The sequence below is a fragment of the Camelus ferus genome, chromosome 6 (genome assembly GCF_009834535.1).
Source record: "Camelus ferus isolate YT-003-E chromosome 6, BCGSAC_Cfer_1.0, whole genome shotgun sequence".
In the NCBI taxonomy this organism is placed as follows: Eukaryota; Metazoa; Chordata; class Mammalia; order Artiodactyla; family Camelidae; genus Camelus; species Camelus ferus.
The window spans coordinates 13,587,250-13,614,033 of record NC_045701.1 but is presented as its reverse complement, the minus strand read 5'-3'; the positions used below and the strand labels follow the sequence as shown (position 1 = coordinate 13,614,033).

At 41.7% G+C, this 26,784-nt stretch overlaps 1 long non-coding RNA gene and 1 other non-coding gene across 2 annotated transcripts; one reads left to right on the top strand and one right to left on the bottom strand.

The window, feature by feature from the left end:
* Nucleotides 1-1,548: 1,548 nt before the first annotated feature.
* On the bottom strand, nt 1,549-26,784 carry LOC116664099. The gene is made up of 3 exons (XR_004320438.1): nt 26,723-26,784; nt 10,587-10,745; nt 1,549-1,731 (listed from the first exon to the last, which is right to left on the bottom strand). It is a non-coding gene; the product is annotated as an uncharacterized LOC116664099 (long non-coding RNA).
* Nucleotides 17,877-17,948, top strand: TRNASTOP-UCA. Its single transcript has one exon. It is a non-coding gene; the product is annotated as a tRNA-Sec (tRNA).

The window sequence follows — 26,784 nt, the reverse complement described above, 5'->3', positions numbered from 1 at the left end:
AGGTATTTTACTGTTATTTTGACTTTTAATCTTGAAAGCTTTCTTCATTAAGCACTTGTAGCTCCCAGCAAGATTCCCTCTTTTTTTTAGTGCTGACTAGAGACCTCTGAACTGAGGAATTGGTCTCCTTTCTCACCTTCCCCCCCCCAGAATTAGGCACTTGAATGGAATGTTAGTGGAGTGGTGGGGGCTGGGTCCTAGGAAGGTAAGTAAGTAGTTGTAGGTCAGATAAGGCTCATGGTCTTTGGTTACTCCATAGGAAGTGGAGACAGGTCATATTATTGTGTTCTAGTAGCAAACTCTGGGCTGTAAGAAAAGTGAGACCTCAGTATAAACAGTGGAACATGGAGACTTATTTCTCTCTGGCTATTGACAGAACATGGGTTTGTATTCCCATTCCCCACAGGCTTGTGTGCATGGGGTGGCAGTCCAGCACTGATGACTAGCCTGGATTATAAAGCCTAGATGCTTAGGTCTGACTCCTGGTTTCACTACATGGCAGCTGTGATCATATGCCTCAGTTTCCTCATCCATAACATGGGATATTAATCGTGCCTATCTCATAAGATTGTTAGGAGGACTAAACATGTCAATATCCATAAAGTGCTGAGGATTGTATACTTGGCACATGGTAAGCAGCATATCAATGTTCAATGAGATAAATTAAATGAGCTAGTTGGTGAATGGTTTTGTCCTGTAAGCATGTTTGGAGATCATGGTTCTAAGTGAAGGAAGCCAGAAAGAGAAAGAAAAATACCATATGCTATCACTCATATGTGGAATCTTAAAAAAAAAAAAAAAAAGGGACACTATGAACTCATCTACAAAACAGAAATAGACTCACAGACATAGTAAACAATCTTATAGTGACCAGGGAAGGGAGGTGGAAGGGATAAATTTGGGAGTTTTGAGATTTACAAATGTTAGCTACTATATATAAAAATAGATTTTAAAAAGTTTCTTCTGTATAGCATAAGGAACTACATTCAATATCTTGTAATAACCTTTAATGAAAAAATGTGAAAACGAATATATGTATGTATATACATGACTGGGACATTGTGCTGTACACCAGAAAGTGACACATTGTAACTGACTGTACTTCAATCAAAAAAAAAAAAAATATTCTGCCATTGTTAGAAAATTAGGTTGCATCCAGATTTTCAATGTTACAGTTGAGGCTTTGAATAAATTTGACTAGAAAGGCTTTTATATATTTGGGATGACTTCTGTAGGTTGGCTTTCCAGAAGGTGAATTATTGGACCAGATGGGATGCATGATTCTAGAGCTCTTGCTAATACATTGCTAAATTACTCTTCAGGAGGCTTGTACCAATATTCTTGCCCCCCAGCAGAGTACAATTGGAACCTGAACTTGAAGGGCATCACTGATGTCTTTTATGGATTCTGGGGACAGTGGTTCCAAATACTTTCTGTAAGTAATTCAGAGTCCATCATAGACCAGAGACACAGGGAAGACATGGGCACTAGAGAGAAGGGTCAGAGGCTTAAATATTACATGGTTTCTTGTCTAAAGGAGAGGACTGCTTCTCATGCTTTTCCAGGGAGGACTGACTGTAGGAAGGAGAAACAGGGTGATTTGCTACTAACCTTGTTCAGGGGCTCAGAGGCTCCCTTCTACTCCTTAGTCTTTCTTCTGGTGTATCCTATCTCTGACTTCTTTACTGTCTTCTTTTTGCGTGTGTGTGATTTTCAAGTAAATAATGATATCTGCAGACAAAAACATATTGGAGTCAGAAATCACTTTTCAAGAAATTGCATCTTTTTTTCTTGGAAAGAAGATAGTATATTATTTATCATATTGTATGTAATACTCAATTAGCTTTAACAAATATTAGGCACCTAGTCTCTGGGGATACAATGATGAATAAAATATATTATGATAGTTTGTTATCATTAACATGAATCCTATAATAGTATACTCTATAATAACCATACTGGTTGTAGAGAGTAATAACCGTCATGTCCATTATTAGCAATAACACTTAAGATTAGTATAGTGACAAGCAGTGCCCGAGAATTTCTTGTTATGAACAGTGTTTTTCCAGGTACTGCTGGAAATGAGATGTTACAGTATAGGTGGATTCCCCCCCACCCCGAGTTTCCACATCTTTCATAGCTGAGCAGACGTGCCAGATTGGTTGCTTATTAAAACTGGCACAGTGCCCTGCGGGGCTAACATGTTAATAATAAGTAGTGCCCTGCCCCTCATTAGCATCCCCCAGGATCTGCCATTGCTGCATTGGGTCTTCATTCTGTCCCCAACATTCCACTGAGAGCCTCCAGCAATAGGATTTCACTGGTACTCATACATCATAGGTGACTCTTTAAAAAGGGATCTTAGAGATGGCAGGATAATTTAACGGCCACGTGTAACATTTGTAGCTGAGATAATGATGAAAGCAACGAAACCTTGGGGTCCAGAGCAGGATCTTTTCACCAGATAGGGTGAAGAAGGCAGTCCATGCATGCTGTGAAGGGGTTTCTTTGAAGTATTTTTGATCTTCCTTTGAATGTTCATGTATTTGCTAATAGAGCATGAGAGAAGGAAAAATATAGAAATAGCTAAAGAGGGAACCATGGTATTTTGAGCTGGTGTGATAGAGTGAGTGCTTTCCTTGTATGGAGGAAAATGGAAGAGGGATGATCTTTTCTACAGACCTGTGGAAACCTAGCCACACAGTCCAGTCTGGGAAACTCTTAGCTACAAACACCACACTCCAGTTCTTCCTGGAGAGGCCTTTCTTGGCTATGTCATACCCTGAACAGGACAGTTTTTATTCCCTCTATACACACATTTCCAGCAAGGATTTACTGATATAATTTATGCATTGTAAGATTTAATGATATATTTATTGCAGTGTTTTAGCTTTTGCTATTTGGCAACACTTTTCAATATTACTGAGTTTAAAAAAATGACTGCTGAGAGCTCACATTGTTATTGAACTGATTTTCTCAGGCAATAGAATTTAAACACTCTTGGATAAAATTTCTCAATATAAAAATTATATCTGATCTATTAATTTTATAAGCATATTCATTATTATTACTATTATTAAAAGTAATGAATTCAACTTGGCATTGGATTGCCATATAATTAGAGGAATAAAATTCTCTTTCTGAATGCTGAACTCATTGGGAATGGGTAATTTGACTACTCCAGCTAGTTCTGTTATTAATATCAGGGTTGTTCAGTTCAGTTTCAATTAAAATCAAACATTTATTACTTTCAATTTAATTGAACTGAATTGTTTTCTTTGACTAGGTAATGTGGGTAATTTATGTACAAGATAATACATGCAATGGTAATAAAATTCAAACAGCATAAAATGGTACACAGAGAAAGTAAAGCTCTGCCCACCGCTGACCCTGTGTATCTCCTGTGTGTCTGCCTCCTCCTCAGTGGCAACCACTGTTATCAGAAATTTTGTGTTTTTGTTTTTTGTTTTGGTGTGTGTGTATGTGTGTATGTGTGTATGTATTTTTCGAGAGGTATATCAGAGATCAATCTATTTACATCTGTATATAGCTCTATTTGTATATGATTTTATTTTACATAAATGGCAGCACAGTATAAATACTTTTCTTCCTTTGCTTTTTCTTAATGTTACATCTTGTTCATAGTTTCATATATATTTTAAATGGTTGCCTGTTGTTTCATTGTAACCCCAAAACATTTGGAACATATTCCATGTGCTAGGTAGGTGTTGCCTGGGAAGCAAAGATGAACATGATAGGCTTCTGTCTCCCAGGGCTCACATTCTGGTGGAGGAGAAGTTATGTACCTGAGTAATCATTAAAAAAAAAAACAAAACACTATAGGTGTGCTGTAAGAATGGTGTAAGCAGAATTAAATAAATGAACCTAGAAGGAAGAGATTAACTCTATTTGGAAGACATGAAAAGTCCACATAGAAGTGTAATATTTGAACAAAGTACTGAATAATGGGTAGATCTCTGACAGCTATGAATGTAGGCTAAGGACACCCAGGCAGGCAGGGGTAGAAAGGGATGGATGCATACTAAATCTGTTCCCGGCACGGTAACTGTGGGATGTGCTTGGGAAATCAATTTGGAGGTGGGAGTAAGGGTGTTGGTGGGAAGATGGGAGCTGGGATGAAGCCAGAAAGAAGGTTTGTTGCTTTAAATGTCAGAGTGAAGAGCAAAGCTGTGTGCGTGTGTGTGTGTGTGTGTGTGTGTGTGTGTGTGTGTGTGTGTGTGTGAAGAGGCCCAGAGAAATGGGTGAAGATGGAGGAGGGAAAGCTTTTGTATACGCCAGATGTAGGGAGGCTCTGAATTAGAGCAAGTTTTGTGGGAGAAGAAAGGAAAAGATGAATTCCTGAGACATTACAGAGCTAATTTTTCTTATGAATAAGGGTTGGCAACTTTGTAACATCATTAGCCGTTCTAAATCTATTCCCTGATGAACTTGGAGTTTTGAATGCCTAATGAGGACAATATGACTGACAACCCATTTATGATAATATACCTTAATAGAAAAGCCAAACACATTTGTTTTAACAGAGACATGCAACACCACTAATCTGCAGAAGAAAAATAACTGTGGGGTGGCACCCCTTGCCATGCAGCTATCATGGACATGGCTGATTGGAAAAGTCACTGAATAATTGTGTGTGTGGGATTCGGAATTGAAACAGGGAGCACACGTCTATGTTCCATTGTGCCACTACTTGCAAAGGTGATTTTTACAAGCAAAAGTGCTAGAAAACCTTTAAAGGGCAAAAAATGATGGAAAATAAAATGCTCCAGGTGACTTTAAAAACAAAGTATAAGTGACACTTTGCAAGCCAACTTCATTAGTCTGTCTCTAGCATGAGCTCTGACAAATGGATATGACTTTTTTTTCTTCATTATTTGGGATTTCACAATTTCAAGTGGTTCTCTATTAGGAAATGGGGAAGGTAGACAATTAACGTGAGTTTGTCAAATTTAAATTGAACAGATTCTTAAAATAGCATACTTAAAAATTTATAGATTCATCTTAGCCCACAATAGCTTTTTCTTTTTTTAAAAAAAATTAGATCTCTCTTTGCCCTCCAGGGGCAAATACATGTAGCACAGTAAGTGAAATTAATATCCCTTTCTATGTGCCCCTAATAAATAGTTTCTTGCCCTGAGCAAGTGACTATTTGCAAGGCCTGTCAAATATTTCAAATAGCTGGCTGGAGAGACGCTCAGATGAGTGATCCACTGCCTTTGTTTGGCACGAGCCACTTTAAAAGTTCAAAGCAAGTGGTAAGTGTCACCAAAGATTCTATGGGCCCTCACCATACTTAGGGCTGGGGATTAAAGATTCTGTAACATGGGAGCTGTGACTGTGTTGAGTGAGGACAATGGCTGGAACTTAGCAATCTTCATGTTCCCTGGAGATCAGGGTGGCCAGAAGCAGTGAAGGAAAGGCATTGGATTGCACAAGCTGTTGGCCACATGGCTTTTGGCTCAGCCTTCAAAACAATGCAGAAAGGCTCTCTGCAGTTTCCTTTATCCTTGACCTTCCCCTAAACACTCCCAGAGTCAGGAATGGCTAATTGTTCAAAGGCTTCTGAAATAGTGAGTTGATTTCTGTTCCCTTGTCACCTATTTGTCCTAGCACTACCCAGAAAGCAGAACTTCAGAATGCATAAGAATCACCCAAGGGTGCTTTTACTTTTTCTCTTTTCTTGAAGATTTTTTATGAAAAAATTTAAACATAATGAACAGTAGAGAAAATTATATTAAAAACTATGTTCAATTTAAACAGTTACCAATATTTTGTAAACATTATTTCATCTATCTCTCCTGATTTTTTTAATGGAGTAATTTAAAGCAAATCTCCACTTCACACCAGTCAGAATGGCCATCACTCAAAAGTCCACAAATGACAAATGCTGGAGAGGCTGTGGAGAAAAGGGAACCCTCCTACACTGCTGGTGGGAATGCAGTTTGGTGCAGCCACTGTGGAAAACAGTATGGAGATTCCTCAAAAGACTAGGAATAGACTTACCGTATGACCCAGGAATCCCTCTCCTGGGCTTATATCTAGAAGGAACCCTACTTCGAAATGACACCTGCCCCCCAGTGTTCATAGCAGCAGTATTTACAATAGCCAAGACATGGAAACAGCCTAAATGTCCATCAACAGATGACTGGATAAAGAAGATGTGGTATATTTATACAATGGAATACTATTCAGCCATAAAAACCAACAACATAATGCCATTTCCAGCAACATGGATGTTCCTGGAAAATGTCATCTAAGTGAAGTAAGCCAGAAAGAGAAAGAAAAATGCCATATGAGATCGTTCATATGAGAAATCTAAAAAAAAACCCAAAAAAGCCCCACATAAATATAAAACAGAAACAGAGTCATAGACATAGAATACAAACTTGTGGTTGCCAAGGGAGCAGGGGGTGGGAAGGGACAAACTGGGATTTCAAAATGTAGAATAGATAAACAAGATTATACTGTATGGCACAGGGAAATACATACAAGATCTTATGGTAGCTCACAGCAAAAAAAAATGTGACAATGAATATATGTATGTTCATGTATAACTGAAAAATTGTGCTCTATACTGTAGTTTGACACAACATTGTAAAATGACTATAACTCAATAAAAAAAAGAGTTAAAAAAGAGCAAATCTCAGTCATCATATAATTTCAACTTCATGTACTTCAATATGCATCTCTGCCAGATGACACTTTTTTCCTATACATTCACAATACCATTATCACACATAATACAATTAGCAATAATTCCCTAATATTAGCTAATACCCAGTCCATATTCATATTGACCCAATTGTCCCCAAAATATTTTTAAAGGTGACTTCTACACATTATACATTGCACTAAATTTTATATTTCTTGGGTCTTTTAATCTATGACAATCTCCCATGCTTAAAAAAAATCACTTATTTGTTGAAGAAAGCAAATCATTCATCCTACAGGATATGCAACATTTTGGATTTGGCTGACTGTATCCTCAGAGTGAATTTTAATTAGTATGCCATTATTTTCTGTTCACTGATAGTCACTTAGATTCAAGACTTGTTTAGATTTAGTTTCATTTCAGGGGCAAGAATACATGACGGGTGGTACTGTGTGCTTCCTGCTGTGTGACAGCAGAAGGAGTCATACTTTTAGTGGTGCTGAGTTTGAGTCATGGGTTCAAGTGTTATGATCTTGAAAATGCTGATTCATAGGTCCACCCTAGACCTCAGAATCAGAATCTCTATGACAACAGTTCAGGTGATTCTGAGACAGATGACCCATGGAGCACCACTGCCTGAGAAACACTGTCCTAGAGAAGCATTCTGAGGTCAAAAGAAACAGCTGATGTTCACCTGGTCCAGAAAGAAAAGGACCTCCAGTTGGTCAAAATAAGTTTCGGCACTTCAAATTTTACACTCTTTTCAGAACTATCTTAGCAGTTTCTGCTGCTATTTCTTTTATTTTTTAACAACAAAGGGAATTTATTGGTTCATGAAGACAAACTTCAGGTATGGTTTGATCTAGGACTCAAATAGAGAGACCCGATTTCTTTCCATTTCTCTGCTGTCTGTTCTCATTCCTCCATTCTCAAGCAGACCCTTGTCTGGTGATTAGAAGCTGGCTGCAGTAACCCCCAAGGTCATGTCCTTTCTCATTCACATCTAGCAGGAAAGAGCACATTCTACTTCTTGTGATACTTCTCATCTTCAGAGACTTCTTACTACTGAGAGTTTATCTGGATTGAAACAGAGGAAGCTTCCTTTGCTTTATTTCCCAATTAAGCGTGTTTCCAAACACATATTTCAGTGCTTCAGAGGCATCTGTAGCTGGCAGGTTAGAGAAATCTAACCTCAGTAGATGGAGAGGACTTCAGACTTTATCTTGGTCAGGCCCTGGTCTTTGGTTTTGGTTTTTAGCTGAGGTTTAGAGAGCTTAGGTGATTTTCCAGAGGTCACATAGACAGTTAGAGGCAGAGCTATGTCAGAAGCTCTCTTCTGTGAAGGCTGAAGCGCCACATTATATGGGAAATCCCACATGTGGACTCTATTTCTTAGGTAAGTGTTTGAAGATTCTTTTTAGTTCTTTAACATCTGAAACTGCTTTCCTTTATCAACCCTGAATGTGCTGTTTGTTTTGGAGGTCAGTCAGAAGCGGCGGCAGGTACTACTCATGGCCTGCCTTTTGAACCTTGGCTGTAGGAGGTGGGGAGCTGCAAGGCTTTTATATCAAACATTTAAAAAGGACAGACCTTAGAAATCTCAGAGTGAGAAACTCTAGGGTGCAATATATAAACAACTTACCCTAAATGTTTTATGTATAACATACACACGCACACACACACACACACACATATGTATGTATATAATGTAATATATTTAATATATAACCATATTTATTAAAAACTATCTATAATGTATATGAGTTTTAAAATATTTATTGGGCAAGTACTATAAAACAAAAATAATAAAATTAAAGTAATCTGTAATTTTCCTACCCTTTTCAGATCATCTACTTTAATTTTTTTCTTGCTCTCTCCCAGCCCCTTTACATATGTATTCATACAGCAAGAATGTTGCAGAAAGATGAAGGGCAATGCCTCCAGCATCAGATAGGTCTAGGTTCAAATCCTGATGTAGCTACTTACTGGGTAATCTTAGGCAAGCTGCCTAAATTCGTACACTTTTGTTTCTGAATCTGTAAAAATGAAAATAATAAAACCACTAGATATATCAATTGATTTTTGTGAGTGTTAATTGGGATAATGCTTATAAAGAGTTTAATACAGCAAAACCCACATACTGTATAGACATTAGCTATAATAATATTATCATAATTATATGTTTTACATAGTCATAATTATAGTGTAGATATGCCTTTTTCTGTGTTCACATAATATGTGATCAACGTGAAACATTTTATCTGAAATAACTAAAAATTTCTACAGAAACAATTTCTTGGGAAATTCAGGATGCTTTACTCCTTTGCTCTCCAGCCCAAATTTCCTGTCCTGATGTCACATGTTGTATCCTATGCAGTCCTTAATTATTTTGGGTCCACTCATGGCAACTGGGCAACAGCTCTTTCCTTCCTTTTCTTGGCAGCTGGGCCAGCACTAGGTCAGGTTGCACAGATACCATCTGTGGCCAGCGGCCTCAGGGGGCAGTGCTTGGCTGGACAGAGCCTTGGCTGGGCTTAGTCAGTCTCACTAAGTTGGCTCCACTTGATTTTCGAGGAAGTCCCAGCTTCTCCCTTCCCACCATAGTTAGGCAGGTAAGAATTATGGAGATAACAATGGGGTCTTGCATTTAGAGTCTCTTTCTTTCTCTGTCTCTGTTTTTCCAAGGTGCTCTTTTGAAAGAACAAAAATTCATCATTAAATGGCAAGCATTCCTGTGAGGGAAAAAGATGCATAGAAAGGAAAAGAGAGACTGGACCTTTAGGTAATTCCATAATGGCTGGACCAGGGTGTGGCTGGGAAAGTGGAGAGTAAGAGGAAAGCTGCCTGTTAAAGGCTCCTGCCCCTTTGTTCTCCCAGCATTCTCTCTTCTAGAAGATGTTATCTGAGCACTTTGAGATGTACGGCCTATCATCTCCATCCTAGCTTAGCTCTAGGGGTCTAGGTAAGCGGTTAAGGTGGTAAAACTTGCCTCTCGTGTTTTCCTAGGTCCTGTGGGCATCTCCTCACTTTGCCTCTACCTGCCTACCTGCCAGCCCAGTCATGGAATGTTCTCCTATTCCTTAGGCTGTTCAGATAAAATGAAATCACAGGTGGTAGTAATGTAACATATTACCCTTCCTGGGAAGTTCATATTTGTAAATCTGGAGAGAGTGAAATATTTGCAACTCAGAATCAGGAGACGTGGACTAAAATCCTATTAACTAGCAGGCTGATCTTAGACTAAGTCTTAATATATTTTGGCCTCATTTTCTCACTCTTCAAGGAAAAGAAACTTAATTAGATGATCTTAACATCTAGAACGTAGTTTTCTGTGAGTATCTGTATGTGTGAAGCAGCTCATGGGGGGTGGGGAATACTTTTGAATAGAGGGCCTTTCTGGTACCTTCTAAATCCATCACAATCTCTGCATTCTGCTCCATGTTACTCCCCTGAGAGAGACCAAGAAGTTTTGGGGAGCCCAGAATGAGGGCAGCAGGTGCCATGGTTGTGATCCATACCCTCTGGGGCCATGAGCTGGGAACTACCAGATAGATTTCTCTTGGAAATGTGTAAGGAGTGACCTGGGGAACGAACCACTTGCTTTTAGCTGCATATGACACTGTTTTGAGGCAGGGAATGGCATGTAGGCTACCATTTAAGAGACTAGGTTTTCTTAAATAACTGTAGCTTTATCTCATTTGGAAATGGTCTACCCATGAATAAAGGCACCACCCACATTTCTGCCTGGAGATATTTCAGGGGTCCCCCAACCTAAAAGTTGTAAGTTTGTCTCAGGATACAAAACAAGACAATCAAGAAGGCAATAGTTGTTCCTGAGAGATAAAGGATCAAAAGTCCAACGTTTTTCCTGTCAGTCTGAATTTGGAAAGGAAGGGACAATGTGAAGTTTTACCTTCCTCTCTTGACCAGTCACCATAGACAGAGATCTGGGAGAGTTTATTTGGTAAGAATCCTCACTCTTTGACAGCTCCTGCCAGTTTTCCCAGGTTCTCATCTGCAGTCTCTGGAGCGAATGAGGTGTCCCAGCAGGTCTCATCCTGGTCACCAGAAACTGTAGAGAAGTAAAAATAATTTTCTTTTTACCCATTATGCTGAGTGCTTGACTGAAACCCCCTTTGCTCTAGGGCACCTTGTAAATGGATAAGCTTATCTAAGATGGTTGAGATTTCCTCACTGTGGCCCTGTAATTTAAGATTATCTTGGCAAGGTTAACCTACTTGTTCAGCCTTGAAACAAAATTTTGTCGCCGGAGGCCTCATGATGGACCCAGTCAAATTTAAGTTGTACCCAGACTGACTTTGGATCTGGTCCAGTTTCTAAGTCAGAACCCATCTGACTCCAGCTGGTTTGCAGACCCACACCACGGAAAGAAATGCTTTTGAGCATTTCTGAATGCTGAAGTCTGAAACCTCATGACACAAAAGTCATGGAGCTAGGATCCTAGAGGGACTTACCCACACCTGCAGAGGCAGCAAGAAAGCAGAGAGCTCAAGGGGCTCCCAGGTGCCCACGCCTGGATACTCATTGCTCCTGGGGGTTGTCGGGGGCCCCCTTCAGTACCCTCTTCTAACACCAGAACTGTTAAAAACTAAACTGAGGCATATTAAAAATTCAAGAGTTTATTTGAGCAAAAATCAATTAAAATTGGCAGCAGCAAACCAGAAGTGGTTAGGAGCCTCCCCATTTCATATTTACTTGGTGTGCACTGGGTTAGATCCTTTGGGGAAAGTAGATGACATCCAGTCTCCATCTTCCACCAGCTTTGAAGTCAAAAGGCACCACTTTACCAGTGAAAATATGGGTGTTCTTAAAAAAGATTTGCCTCTTCAGTGATATCTGTTTTTCTATGTTTGATGATTTTGGTCTTCTCTAGGGCACTGAGTCCGTCAATGGGGAAATGGTGAGGTTAGTCTTTTGGCTTGACCTCTGGCTTTCTTTGCTTCTGCTGTTTTCAACTTTTTCATCAGTTTGGTTTGCTGAGTTTTCTCCTTTCTTTCCTGTCCTATTTCCCTCTTTTCTTTCTTTGTTTTTCTTTGCTCTGACTTTCTCATCTTTTCTCTCCCATTCCTCCCTCACTCCTTCCTTTCCTTCCAATACAGTTTTATTCAATTCCAACACATTTTTTGCTTTGTATTCTAATACAATTTCGCCTACTATGTGAAAAAAGGTAAATACACTGCTAATTGTCATATGGACAAATACTTAAAATGCAAAGCAATACATTTTTTATTTTTATTGTATTTTTTATTTTATTTTATTGTAAATTTACATGCAAAGTGAGTTGTATAACATAAGAGAAACTGACTTTGACTCAGGGTTGGGGAAAGGTTTCACAAAAGAAGTGAAATTTAGTACATACCAAGTACAAGTGGAGTACCAAGTACATAGTGGAGGGAAGAAGTACCTGTATGTGTGATGGAGCCAGTAAGTCTGAAGAACAGAAAGAAATTTGGAGTGACAGCATCAGGAATGTGAAACAGTGACTAAGGTAGAAAAGTTTGATTATATAGGTCAAATCCTGGTTCTGAAGAGTTTGTAAGTCATGCTAAGGTGTTTAGAATCTTATTCTGTATATATAAAATAAACAAGTTCATACTGTATAGCACAGGGAACTATATTCAATATCTTATAGTAGCTTACAGTGTAAAAGAATATGAAAATGAATATATGTATGTTTATGCATGGCTGGGGCATTGTGCTGTACACCAGAAATTGACACAACATTATAAACTAACTATACCTCAATAAAAAAAAAAGAATGTTATTCTGGCCAACAGCTTTCAATGACATTGCTAATTTTCTAAACAGAGAATATACATCATGATCTCTGAATTTTACTTAAAGTTTAAAATGATATTATCAAAAGAGATAACAGTGATAATAGTAAGAGATGACATTTACTGTGCATTTACTATGTAGAGACACTATGTTAGCCACTTTATATTCATTATTGTATTTGATTCTTACCATCACATCACAGTGTGGGAGTGTTATGGGCTGAATTGTGTCCCCCTCAAAAAATTCATGTGTTAAAAGTCCTAATGCTCAGCATCTCAGATGAAATCATATTTGGAGATAAGGTCTTTACAGAGGTAATTAAGTTAAGATGAGGCTGTTAGGACAGGCCCTAATCCAATCTGACTGGTGTCCTTACAAGAAAAGGAAGTTTGGGTGCACAGAGAAAAGACCATGTGAGGACAGAGGGGGAGTGTGGCTACCTGCATGCCAAGGAGAGAGGCCTTAGCATTAAATCAACCCTGCTGACACCTTGGATTTCTAGCCTTCAGAACTGTGAGGAAAAAAAGAACTGTTGTTGAAGCCCTCAATCCATGGTACTTTGTTATAGTGGTCCTGGTAAACTAATACAGGAAGGCTGTTATCCCCATTTTGTAGCCGTGGTGACCAAAGCACAGAGATCCGTTTCCCATGGTTGCACAGCAAGTCCACAGAGATGGGATGAGCCTGAAGTCACTATACCTTAATGCCTTCTCAGAGTCCCAGAGAGGCCTGGAGACTGTGAGGAGTGTAAGGCATTAGTCCATTTGGGCTTTTAGAGGTGACATAACGAGGTGGTAGAAGGATGAGTTTGAGGGACCCATGCTTAAGGCTGTGTTTCCCAGACACTTGTTTTATCAGGAACATGGTGCCTAACTTATGTCTTTTACCTGCCTTACATTAAGTAATGTCACAAAGAAATGTTATAGTTTCTCTCTATGATCTAGAATCTAGGGTGAGAATCTGGAGGTATTTTTTAAAAACTCAGGAAACAGTCCATATTAAGATGGTCAAAAAAGATCTTTGAGGCTGCCTCCCTTGCTGTAAATTGTACTCAGGAGACCTTGGTTTTAGTTCTGATATTGCCACTAATTGGCTGTGTGACCTTGGGGAAGTCATTTTACCTCTCTGAGCTTCCACGGCTGACTCCACAAAATGAAGGAGTTAGGCCATGTAATTCTATTATTTGATGATTCCAACTTCTCTTAGCTCTGTGAACAGAGCTTCTTATTTGAAATAAAAGGTTGAAGGATATCGACTAGTGTGCATTATTGGAGATGGGTCAGATTTGAGAGAGTTGGGGATCTGCTTCTTTGTTTCGACTGTCTCCTTTCTCCTTTCTCCCACCTCGTTTCTGGGTTTACTCTGTTTTCTTTGTTTCCCACTGGTGGCAAGGACCTTACACTTGGGTGACCATGTTTCTGGCATGTCCCAATCCTAATCTTGTCTATCAGACTTTACCAGTTCTGGGTCCTATTCCTCTGGAGATCTCCGGGTAAAAGAAACAAAATGTATAAATGGTTTTCATAGTGAGGCAACGATTTCATAGTAATAAACTCTTCAAGCCAATAACCACTTATTAGACTCTGTTATTGACAATAGGAATTTAGATAAATAAGATGTGGTCCCTCCAGAGCGTACACTTTAGGGAGGGACACATTCAACGGACTGTGATGTAGCTGGTTTGCGAGGACAGGAGGAAAGTTGCTGTGTTGAGCTAGGTCTTGCTGGCTGACAGGCTGGATTTTGACAGGCAGCAGTGACTGGAGAGGAGGGAGGTCAATTGCAGGAAACCTTTAGGCCCCTGGCAGGAAGCATTCAAAGTGTGTTTAGTGAAAGGCATGTAGTCTGGGAGGTGGGTGATGAGCTGGGTGTGAGGATAGCTTTGGGACAAGATGAGTTGTAGTGGAAACAGAGTGACTGGTGCTTTGAATACCATGCTGAAGAATCTGGGCTGTGTTGTGTACGTGGTTTAGAGCCATTGAAAGTGGGCTGGGTCCTGGTGTGAGCTGAAGCTGTGTTCTCCCTAGCCTGTGGCATGTTTGGAGCACTGGGGTGGGGAGTGGAGACGCAGCCATGGTTCACCTGCACCAGGAATCCAGGGTTCTAGATGTCAAGAGGCACATAGGTGCTACTTTTGGTGCTAGCTCTGATGGGAGATCTTTCCTATAGCCATGCAAGTGTGATTGGCACATGGGACATTGGTAGCCCGTAAGTCTGGTTTTGGAGCACCTAGGAAATGCCTCTGCAGATTCATGGGGTGATTTGGGAGGATGTGGGGGAGTCTGCAGGTCCTGCAGTGTAGGTGGGGGCAGAGCCAGAGAAATGTGTTAGTGTGAATGTCAGTGTCTCCCTGGGAAGCTGTGGTTAAGAAAAGAGGGTGGTTTGGAGGGAAGTGATCTAGGGAGAAAAAAAGGGGCCTCATGATCAATACTTAATGGACCCACGGTGATGCAGACGTGGCTCTTCAACACATCCCATTTCGGGGGTTGGTGAACTTGTTTGGTCTCAGCACAAGGCCAATGCTAACAAGGCTCTTCTTTCTATGCCTCCAAAGGTCAGGGGGCAAGGGGCCAAATACAGTGAGTTCTTTGCCACTTTTGACTTGAGCAGCAACACCCTAGGAGACAACATTGGTCTAGTAGCTTTTTAAAATATCTTTAAATCTTTTAAAGCCTAGGGATTAGCCATGTCACAGAAGGGACTAAGGAAGATTTGAAGGAAGAGCTGGCCTCTCTACTTTCCTCCTGAGTCTGCTAGACAAACTGGTCCTAGTAGCTCACTTACCCACTTTTGACCTGGAAACGTGAAGCGTTAGCACAGGGGGAGCAGGGAACCCTTTGGTTCTGCATAATAATGAGAGAGAGGTGGAGAATGGGTGTGAAAAGGCTGAGGGCTTATTTCCATTGAGGCAGAGTCACCTTTCACATTTCAACGCCTGATCTTGCATTCTCACAGCAGCACCCTCTCAGACACGCTCAACACATCCACTTAAGTAACTCGATTACTCTTGCAGGCACTTTTACATAATGCACCTCCCATCAGGTGGGGCGCTCAATCATTCAGCACAGGACCCAGCGTTGCTCCTCTAATATCACTTTACACAGAGCTAATGAACACGGGTTCCCAACAAGTGACTGCACCAGTCAATAAAGGACGGCACAATCCTACCTGCCCGCACTGCCGCCACTGCCTCTGGAGCCAATTAGCCCGCTCCTTCCCGGGTGCTACGGGAATACATTTCCCAAAGTGGTTCTCCTGCTCACCCTGGGGTTATCTTTCTCTCATTCTCCTTTTTTCACAGAGGGCATGCAAAACAGAGAGGCTCTGGCAGTTCCACTGACAGGCTAGACAGGTTAGTGCTGGGAGCTGGGGACATGATTTAATTCACTATCCAACTCCATTGCCTTGATCCAAGCAAAGTGGTGTGTGGGAGATGTGAGGAACCCCCACCATTCCTGACACTCTGAAAAGCAACAAAGCTGCGGAGAGAACAGGCTGGTGTATATATCAGCCCCTCTCCTCTTTGAGTCTCACGGTTTGAACAGCTATCTGACAGGTACAGATTCAGAAGACTTAAAAGTGCATGTCCCCAATTTGCACGTCTCCTTTCTCCTGCTCACCCTGCCATGAAGTCACAGGTGTGAAGGAATGGTCCCTGTGCTGGACATCAGGATGCATCAACAATCTCTGATTGGGTGGCTTCAGGCAGGAAAACTCACCATCTGAGTTTGCTTTCCTGTGGAATTTCATGCCCTGCCTCTCTCACCAAATGATCAAACGTCTGTGAAAATACTTTGTGAAAGTAAAGCTCTGCACAGATAAGTGTTGAGCAGTAATGTGGGAAAGTGGAAACAGCAATGGCTAGATGCCAGTAAGTCAGAGTCCTAAATTATTTTCTACTCAGCTCTGCCACTTACTAGCTCAGGGGCCTTGGACACGTCACCTCACCAACATCGGACTGTTTTCTCATCGAGAAATTGCGGAAGATAAAGCCTACTTCATAAAATTGTTTGAAAATTAAGAGTATGTGAATAGTTAGAGAACTGTGGAGTATGATACACATGTAAGGAATTATTTGTTATTACCTATGTTAATTTAATTCTGGCCTTAATCCAACTCTCCCTGGCCTGTGGGTATTTCATTTGCATTTTATTATTTTCCACCAGTTTTTGTGGTACTTTTTCTTTAGTTTGAAAAAAGCCTCCCCTCTGCTTTAGGTCTTGTCAATGAGACAATAAGCTTCTCGGGCAGAGCCTGCACGGTCAGGTCTCTAGTGGGTTCTTCAGGAGCAGCTATCATCCTGTTGAAGGATCTGTATACACCCAGGGCATAATGAATGCTGCAGATCCACTGCAGTCACTGAATCACTCAGATTTATGTTCTGAAATGTTATGTCATTTCTAAGAAAGATGCCAGTGGTCTGACTCAAGGAAAGAAAGAAAAAAGTGAGCCTAGAGAATTACTCTTTGAGTATCTCTTCTTTCTTTGGTGTTCTTTTTCTTCGATTTGATGTATGAGTCTCATTCCCTAAGCCAATTGTGGAAGTCAGTTTCTCTTCACAAGTTCTCTCTCAGTGAGGGAGGAAAGTCTCTAATGATTGGGCCTTGTTGTATCTAGTGGAATGAGACTGGTAGAGATATCTGTCAGGTAAAAGTTATAATCTCTGTTCTAGTCTAACATAATATCTTAAACTGAAAGATGCAATAGGATTAAAGATTGGAAATATCAATACTTTCGAAACTTTAAGGTTGCAGATCCATTGCATTTATATATAGTTTTGAGCTGGATCAATTTCTATAGGCATTAGCCATGGTAAGTCTTTGTATTTTGTGCCTTGTGTGAGATTGCTTATGGCAACTCCCCACTTCAATCTATTAATTGCTTATTGAGTTCCTATGAGGTGCAAAGCACTGTGCTGAGCTTTGTGGGAGCCTTAGAGAAGGGTCAGATATGGGTGCTGCATCCACATTAACTCCTGCCACACAGGGTCTCCATCACAGTGGGGTAGGGGAGCTGGAGGTATGTTCCTTTGCAATTATCAATAAATGCTTTCTTTCAGTATGCAGAGGCCTAGAATCAAACCCTGTAACTTCATGTCTCCATGCTTCATTTCCTAGAGTCCAAGTGTTAGTACAGAGAGTAACGCTTCTCTTCTTGTTTCCTCCACAATGACACTGGCCACAATAATACTTGGCAAGTTTCTGACTTGTCAAGGAGATTTCTACAATGACTAACAGCATAACTGACTTTGAAAAATCATGCATTAGAAAGATAATAGCAGCAAAAGTAGATGGGGAAGGTTAGGATTGGGAAGGGAGCAAATGTGGTAGGATCAAGGTAAAATTGTTTCTGGTTTAAGATAATTTATGTAGTCCGGATCATTTTAAGAAATTTCCCGGGTGGTGGGGATATAGCTCAGTGGTAGAGCACATGCGTTCAGTGCACGAGGTCCTGGGTTCAATCCCCAGTACCTTCATTAAAAAAAAAATAAAAAGAAATTTCCCAAGTTTTTTTCTTCTGCCCTCCTCCATCTCTAATCTATGTCATCAAGGCACTGGGTAGAGGCCTGTGAAAGCCCTCGGATTCACTGCTGTTCGTTGTCAGATCGAGATTCCAATGATAAACAGATTCAAGTCTAAAGTTATTTCAAATGTTCCCGGAAAATTGTAGTTTCTTTAATTATGAAAGGTCAGAGTCACGTCCTCCAGGAATACTGTCCCGTCAGCTCTGCAGAATTTTGTCGCTGCCACTAGAGCTGCTCCTCTTGAGGCTGCACATCTGGAACCTTCACCCCATCCAGGCAGACTTCTGGGAGCCGGGACCCCCGCAGGTGACTGCAGCCTCTCACAGAGGGAGGGCCACTCCCAGGGGCCATCCTCTAATTCTGAGCTCTTTCAAAACCCAACTTCCACGCACACACACCACAAGAGAGCTCAAGGGCAGAGCTCTGAGGTAACGGGAGCTGGCCCCAAAGTTATGAGCATGCGCAGTGCCTCTGGGCAGTCCCGTGGGCGCTCTAGCGGGGAGGTCTAAGCTAACAGGCGCACAGACCCTTTGTTATGAGCATGCGCAGTGCCTCTAGGCGTTCCTGTGGGAACTCACGCCGGGTGAGGCAGCACGCTCCTACAGCGATCTTGAGGGGACGGGATAGGAGAGCGCTACTGAAAAGGCTGTGACCTAGGAGGCGTCTTAGGGTCAATGGACTGCACCAGTTCCCGAATCCGGGGTGGAGGGCTCGTCAGAAAGCCTGTGGGTAAGAGCGGTAGCCCGCCACAGAGGACTGGACCGCAGCCCCACCCCCGGTCACTCAGCCGGGAGGAGCAACCACCGAGAGGTCTTAAGCGGGCCTTCCACAGCCTCGTAAACAGAAACTGGAAATAAAGTTGACAGAAAATATAGAAAAAAGAAAAGAAACAGAGCAAGGCCCAGACAGTGGGAGTTTGAGAAGGGAAAGTCTGAGTGAGGAAGACCTCCCGAGGGGCTAGCCGGAACTGGAAGCGGCTGCCGCGCCACTTACCTCAGACCCGCGGCCGCGAGCTCCCGTGTGGTGAGTGCCGCCATTTCCACGCGCAGAGGAGGGTCTGTGTTTTGTAGGCGGGTTAACCTGGGGCACCTCTGTGAGAGGTTGCAGTCGCCCAGGGATCAGCTTCCAGGGGCGTCCTGACTCCCGGAAGCCTGCCTGGATGCGGGTGGAGAAGGTTCCAGATGTGCAGCAGCAAGAGGAGCGGCTCTAGTGGCAGCGCAAAATTCTGCAGAGCTGGTGGGACGGTATTCCTGGAGGACGTGACCCTGACCTCAGCCGGCTTTTTACTGGCACTAGTGGCACGAGCTGGCAGCAGAAGCTTCTTCCAGGTTATTCAGATTGATGACGTAGATGCCGTCCTTTAACTTTTGTAGATGGACTGTTCCACTTGGAGGTCAGTGACCTGAGTTAGTTTCTGCTGCAAGGAATTTCAGGACGACTCCTCCTTCATCTGCAGGACATGGAGGGCTCTGCACATTGTGAGAGTTTCCGTTTAAGTTATAGCAGGAATCTAGAGCCATGCTCTGTGGACCCCTCTATGGGTAGCGCAGAAAGGCCTTGCTCTATTTTTGATAAACATCTCAGCTTTCACGTGACAACTCTCTACCTGATTGAGGACTTAGACTGTACTTACTCTTGTCTTTGGCCAAAGACCTGTAACCACGCATTGTGGTGCTGTTAACTCCTCACGGCCTCAGCTGCTTCCTGTTGAGTCTGCGCCACTGGTCGGTACCCCTCATCAAGTGTGGCTGCCACAGCCGGAGACTATTCCAGGTGGGTGACCAGCGTGGAGCAGGGACTTTCACTGACTTTGTTTTGTACATTATATCCAGGTATATAGCCCAATATCCCTTACAGGATCTTTGTGAAACTTTTATAAAGACATCTATGGAAGGGAGATAGTTTCAGAAAGCAGAAATCAGAGACGTAGGACCCTTAGAATGTTAGCATGCACATCCTTCAGCTGGAGAAATTTTCATAAGAAGAAAACCCCTTAGGAACACTATAATTGTGAATTTGTATCTCCAAAAACGTTTAGATTGGGAAGTCATCCTGAGGAGTTTCTTTTAAAATGTTTAGTAATCCCAGGCATTCCTTGTCTATCCAGAATTCCTTTGACTAACCTATGTATTTCCCTCTTAGAAATTTCCCCAACTTTTCTACCATGGGAAGTCTGGGTTATGGTATTGTAATAGTTTCAGATTCGTCAGCTCTGTGGCATTGGGTGAAATTCTGGAATGTGCAGCTTTATTCTATGAAGGGGAAAAAGGTGGGCGGAAGTTGTAGTATTGAAAGAGCTCAAAATCAGAGGATGGCCTCTGGGAGTGGCTTCAAGAAGCCATAGAATGACTGAGGCTCAAATGAGATAATGGGAGTAAAAGCCACAGACAAGCATGACATTCCATGAAAATATGAGGAGCACAGTATTGAGAGCAGGCTCTTGTCCAAAGTAGTAGGGCAAGTACTAAGAAGCATTGCTGTCTGCTCTGGTTCTTATAGAGCTCCTACCATGTTTCCTCTTTGCCCTACTCTAATCCTAATTGCTGCCTTGGACAGGTTGCTTAAACTTTGAGCCAAGTTTTTCTTGTTGCTACAGAGATTATTTTACTACTAGTGACTGTAACTCTTTCTCCATGTTTCTTCCAACCCCTCCCCTACTCTCATAGACACTTCTGGAAGTGTGTATTCTAAGAGCTGGTAATCTCTATCACCTTCCTGTGGCCTCCATGATGTGAAGACTGGGACATGGTGTGAAGACTGGCAGTGCTGTCCTGGGCAGAGTGGAGGAAGGACTATCTATGATTAGACTGACCAAATTCCTTGATTCAATGTCAGGCTCCCCTTAGGTAGGATGGAACTGCCAGGGCCTCCCTGGCTTGCACCCCATGGCTTCTCACCCTGCTGGCAGTGGCATGAGGTAGGAGAGGGATGTAGGGTACAGACACTGTTTCTCTTTTCTCTGGAGGAAGGGGTAACCAAGGAAACTTGAAGTGTCCTTGGATACATTGCCAAAGACTGCCCTTCCTGTAAGAAGGGGGCCAGGAGAAGGAAGCTGGACTCATTAGGTAACACCTTGAGGTCAGAGCAACCCACCATGTCTCCTTCCTGAGTAAATGTGGTACTTTCCCTGCGACTTATTTGGGGGAGTACTTCCGTGATGCCAGTGTACTCAGTAGCTTCTAATTCAGCCAAGCCAAACCTTCAACAGAAATCATCCTTGTCCCAGAGGTTTGATTTTAACCCAACAAAGTCATCAGCTTCTTACCCGAAATTATGCAAGAAAAGTTTTAGAGGAGCCCTGTGAAGTGAATTCCTTTTTCCTCTGTTTACTTCCCCTGCTCCTCTGCAATCCCCATTGTTCAGCAAGGGATTACAGCACAAACCAGGCAACCTCTCTTTCACTCAACAAAGAAATTTAGCAATCTCTGAGGCTGTGTCACCTTGCCAGCAGAAACACTGAATGGCAATAGCGCTAAGAGTCAACACTAATAGCCGACACCAAATTAAACTGCCAGACTTGGTGTGATGTAGCTCTGTCACCTCTTGACACTTCTGATGTGAGTACAGGGGCTTCTGCAGGAAATTCATCAGCTGTAGTTCATGACGCATCATCTTTACATATCTGTCCATCTACATTTGTCAGCAACAGGCAAGCCTCAAATGACTTCAGTGATTGGTATATAGATTGCACTACCTCCAGACATAGTAAACAGGGTTTTAACCCTTGGGGCTCCTTTAGCTCTGCCTTCCCTGCTGACAAGGCCTGCTTACTGGTGTTGCCATTCTTGTGTTTCAGGTGGTGACTGACAAAGGCTGATTAAGAAGGTCTCCTTTCTTTTTTCCTACTAACCAGTATCTCACATTCATTCCCTCTTTCCAAGTTAGCTGTTCTGTGGACACACATTTTCTCAGATGTGTATTTCTAAAATGTCACCTAAAAATGTGTATTTGCTCATTAATGGCTCCATTTACCATTGCCCTAATGGGGAAAATTAGAAGTTTAGTTCAAGCTCATCTTGCTAATCAAACCTAGTTGCTTCCCAGTGGAGAATGTCTTTGATTTTTCCATGCCTTCCAGGCAGATCATTTTAGTATAGTGATAGCTGTTAATGTGCCAAGATCAGGAGTTTGCTGATTTAAAAACTATTTTTAGGTCCTTAAAATTGTCACTGGTCATTACCACCTTAGATATTTACTTCACACATTTGTTGACCTCCTCAAGTTCTTGCACACTCTGAGGAGTAAGTTAAGTTGCCTTTTGGGGGTGCAAATTGTTTTTTTTTTTTTTTCCCTTGCATGTTTTCCTAATACGATTCTGGAAACAATAGTCTCAAATATATAAATAGCAGTGAGGACATGGGAGTCTCTCTCCAACTTTTGGTATCATAGTACAAACTCTACTTAAAATTTTTTGAGGGGGTTTCATTGCAATGATATCACTTTCCATATGCGTTTCTCTAAATGAAGACTATACTTGTTCACAAATCGCATGTGTGTGTTTATTTTTTGCTTTTGTTTTAAGGAGATGGAGCTTTTCAATGGTAAGGATGATGCACTCTTGTTTTTTATTCTTTGATAATGGAGCACTTGCTGTCATTGCCATAGTGACTGGGGAATGCTGTCCAGTAGTGGCTCATGAGGGCCATTCTCAGGCCGAGGGTAGTGCTGCCCCTTGGGTTTTAAGATTCATCTGGTATTGCACTTACTTGGGGCACCTAGTCACTTGCTTGGATTTTGGGCCACTGATGGGGTTCACCATGTGTTTGAAGACATCCCTGTGAGGACATCTCCGGTGGCTGTGGTCAGTTGTGAGGCCTTCTTGAGGTTGGTAGGGGTCTGAGTGTAGCAGAGGGTAGGTCCAATGCACTAACTGAAGGCAGCAATCCATCCAGAATGGACCTTTTAAAGCAGGTGAAATGCCAGTTTAAATTTCTTGAAACAATTTGAATTTAGCTTTAAAGTAATCTGGAGGTCAGTGAGTAGAGGTGGTGAGTAGTGTTCAAGCTGGTTGATGAATACATGGGGTTCATTAAATTATTTTCTCTGTTTTGGTGTATGTTTGAAGATCTCTATAATACAAGTTAAAAATGATTTCAGTTTCTTGTAATGTTGGATTATGACTGAATTTTTTTTTTAATGGGGATAGGAAGGAGTTTATTACGATACGCTGTCATAGACAACAGCGGGCCACACAGATGAGAGGTGCCTGTGTAAGTGCTGGGATGGAAGTACAGGATCTTTTACTGGGGGGAGGAGTTGGTGATCACAATGGGTTGGGGGCTATGTGATTAGCTTATGCACAAATTCTGATTGGTTATAGGTAAGGTAAGAAGTTTAGGGTCCCGGAAGGGGTGGTGGGGTTTGACTCTGATAAAGTAAGCATTACCTGTAGCTAATAGTTTGTTAGGGGAAACACACCCAGTAAAGAATGTCAGACATCTGAGAGCCCAGAAGTGGGGGTCGTTGGACTTTGAAGGATGTCAGTTGTCCCAACGTTCTGCCCTGACAGATTGGCAGTGACAAATCTTTGCAACAGGGGCAGAGGTCTCTTTTTCTGTATCTACTTCCTGCTGAACTGTGGGCATCGTGCTGTCCCTGCCTATCATGCCAATCTGTCTGGGCTTTTGGGGCCCCAACATCCCTGCAGCCTTAAAGGTAGGAGTGGAAGGAGATCCCAGCGTCATCCAAGGGCTGCATCACCAGAATGTTGGCTTGGTTCATGGTGGCAATCTTGTTAGGATGAGTGTATTTGTTCCTAAGTTCTTGGAACTCAAAGAGAGACAATCATTTTTGTAAGAGAGGAATACAACATAAAAGTAGGCAGAACCCAGTAAAAACAGAGAAGAAATTTGAGAATGTCTGAAAGGAAAGAACTTATCCCTTCAGGTATCTAGGAAAAGGCACTGGAGAACCAGTCAGAGACCTGTTTAGTGATGAATTTGCTGTAAGCATTAACATACCTGACATATTGGGGGTATAAGTACAACACTCAGTACGTATAACTGGTATAACTGCTAATGAGCACCCTCGGGTGGGATGTTAAGAGCCATGTGGTTTTGTCAGATAGCTCTCCTTAATGGCCAAAGTAGATGTTACCATGAATGCTCTTAGTGCTTTTCTAGGTATGAGGAGATGCAAGAATTTGGGTTCATAAAATCTTTTCCTGAAAGTATCTAGTTGTCTGAAGGCTTGTTTTGCCAGTTTTCACAGAGTACAGAGTGCCTCATTCCTGATTTCCTCCCTGAGCTTTCAGGCTGTGCTGAAGGTCAGTGACTTCAGTGGCTTGTGAGTTAATCCTTGTAGAGGCTGTTGGCAAATGCCCTCATGATCATAAATTCGATCATGGCTTGGGCAGCATTTCATGACCATTTTGTCCCATGGTGCTAGGAGTGCTCATTCCGAGGTCAGGCGAGGATTTCATTGACAGGCTACTCAGTGTGCTATTACTGGACCTGGCGTTATTAACAGTAGCAAAAATCTCTGGACCACCTGTTTTACTAGTCTGTTATGGTCCAGGAAAATATCCCTCTTGTTGCTTTTTCCCATATCTAGAGTTACACCATTATAATCACAAATAGAACTATATATCTGGTTACCTGCTTCAAGTTGCTACTTGTTGTTGTGAGCTTGAGTAACTTTGGAAGAAAATTCACATTTATGTCCAGGATTAGAGCAGATATTAATTGTCCAGGTGAGGGAATTCCACCTAGTAATCTCACTAAGGGCCTGAACAAAATTATAATCTCTTTCCTCTAGAATAAATTTCCTAAGGGCCTACCAACTAGACCCTTAGAGTGGAGAAATCCACCAAGGTAACCCAGAAGTACTGGACCTAGGTAGTTGACCATAAACCTAACAATTGGATTGACTTAACTCATACTGTATAAGATTGTGAAATACATTTAGAATACTGAGTTTTAGAAACAAACCTAGAATGTGTTTATAATAATTCAATTAACTCTGTAATAATCCCCAAGGGCAGGACAGCTTCTTGTTGGCTGTGCCTTGCCCCCATTCTCAAAAATTGCATTTTAAAAAGATGATGAGATAAGAGTTCTCAGAAAAGACTAGGTAGAACATTTGCATCTCAAAGGCAAGTTCCTCCTAGAATGATTTTGTTCCCTTAGGATCAGAAAAAGTTTTTTTTTTCCCCCTGATTCTTAAGTAGGGGAGGTTTTGGGAGGGGTGAAAGGATTGGTGGGTTTTGGATTATTTCTGGAGCCACACCTCTGGTTCTGGCACCGAATGAGCAATGGTGGTGGCCATACATCTGGTTTGTCTTTTGTCTCTTTTCTTACCTCTTTTCTCCTAGGAATGTTTTTGTTCTCTCAGGGCCAGAATTTTGAAAAGGTATCTTGTTTTTCCTAACTGCATATGCAAAAAGAGCCAGTTTTGGAATTTTCAAAGAGTTTTCCTACACCAATTTTCTCTAGAGTCTAAAGAGTATTGTTATAATACCATCTTTTTCTTAGTCATAGACTAGTAACTAAAATCTTTCCAGTTAGACAGAATTTGCCCAGGAAGGCTCCATGGTGGAACAGAACCAGAATTTCCCATTTCACAAGACAGAACACAAGGTACAAAATACATACATGCATGACCAACACAGACTGAGCTCTATTTTCTTAATACCCTTGGGACTTCTCTCTTTTCACAAAACCACTGGTTTTGGTGACTTAAGCTTAGTTCAGCTCCACATTGCCTAGGGGAAGACTGACATTTGATATACTTACCTAGGGTATTGTCTGGTACTTTAAGAAAAGAAGGCTTCCCCTCCACACCCTTTTACCCTTTCACCCTACAATTCTCTTGACAGTTGTGGCTGTGGACATGCTGAAAGGGACACAGTCCTCACAAGACTGCATCCACAGGAATTGTGTTTTTACACATGTATCATCCCATTTGAGTTTTATTACTATTCTTCAAAGTGCTCTCTTGATTCAGAATGCAAGACACTCATTACTTTTGATAGGACTAGTCTATACATCAAGGTAGATCATGTCATGTAAAGGTTTATGGCATAACAGTAAGATTTAGTATATCACACAGTACAAATTTCACATGGGTTTCTTGACTGAATGGATTTTAAGGAGGGCATGCTTAAGATGAATTCACAGAACAGTCTTTGACTGACTAATAACATAAGACTACGTCTAATACAGCCCATAGCAGGAACATATTCCTGCTTACTCAGAACCATTGTGGTAAGGTCAAGATCCAGTGTATGGAGCCAGCTTGAGAGAAAATAGCAAATGAAATGGTAGAATAAAATGCTTCAAATCTAACTTATAACCCATTTAAAAATGTTTTAAAAAACATTTGGAGAGAGAGTGCTTAGAGAGGACTTTTTTTTTTTTGTAAAATGATAGATATCTCAGCAATGAGACAGCTGTGAGAATCCAGTTTATATGATTTGAGATGGCTCTGCTTAGATATATATTTGAGATGCATATGAGACGTGGAGTTATTAGAATAAGTCATGAGGTAAAAACAAATTGAGACTGGCTACTCAAGGCTATGTTTTAGAGGCTGTGATTTGAAGTGGCTGAGATAAACACTTAGCTCACTCAACTGGGGATTATAATGGGAGCGCTGACAACCCTCACTAATTAGGGCACTCTCAGGCAGCTCTGTAATAGCTTCGGGGAGCTGCTGTCAGTAAACAGTGTTATATTCGGGGAGTCATTGCATCGGGCGTCTCTCTGCACCACAGAGACTTCACTTACCTTGCTCCTAGCAGTCATCTTGCTTCCAGCTCTTCCTATAACCCCAAGGATCTCAGTGCCCT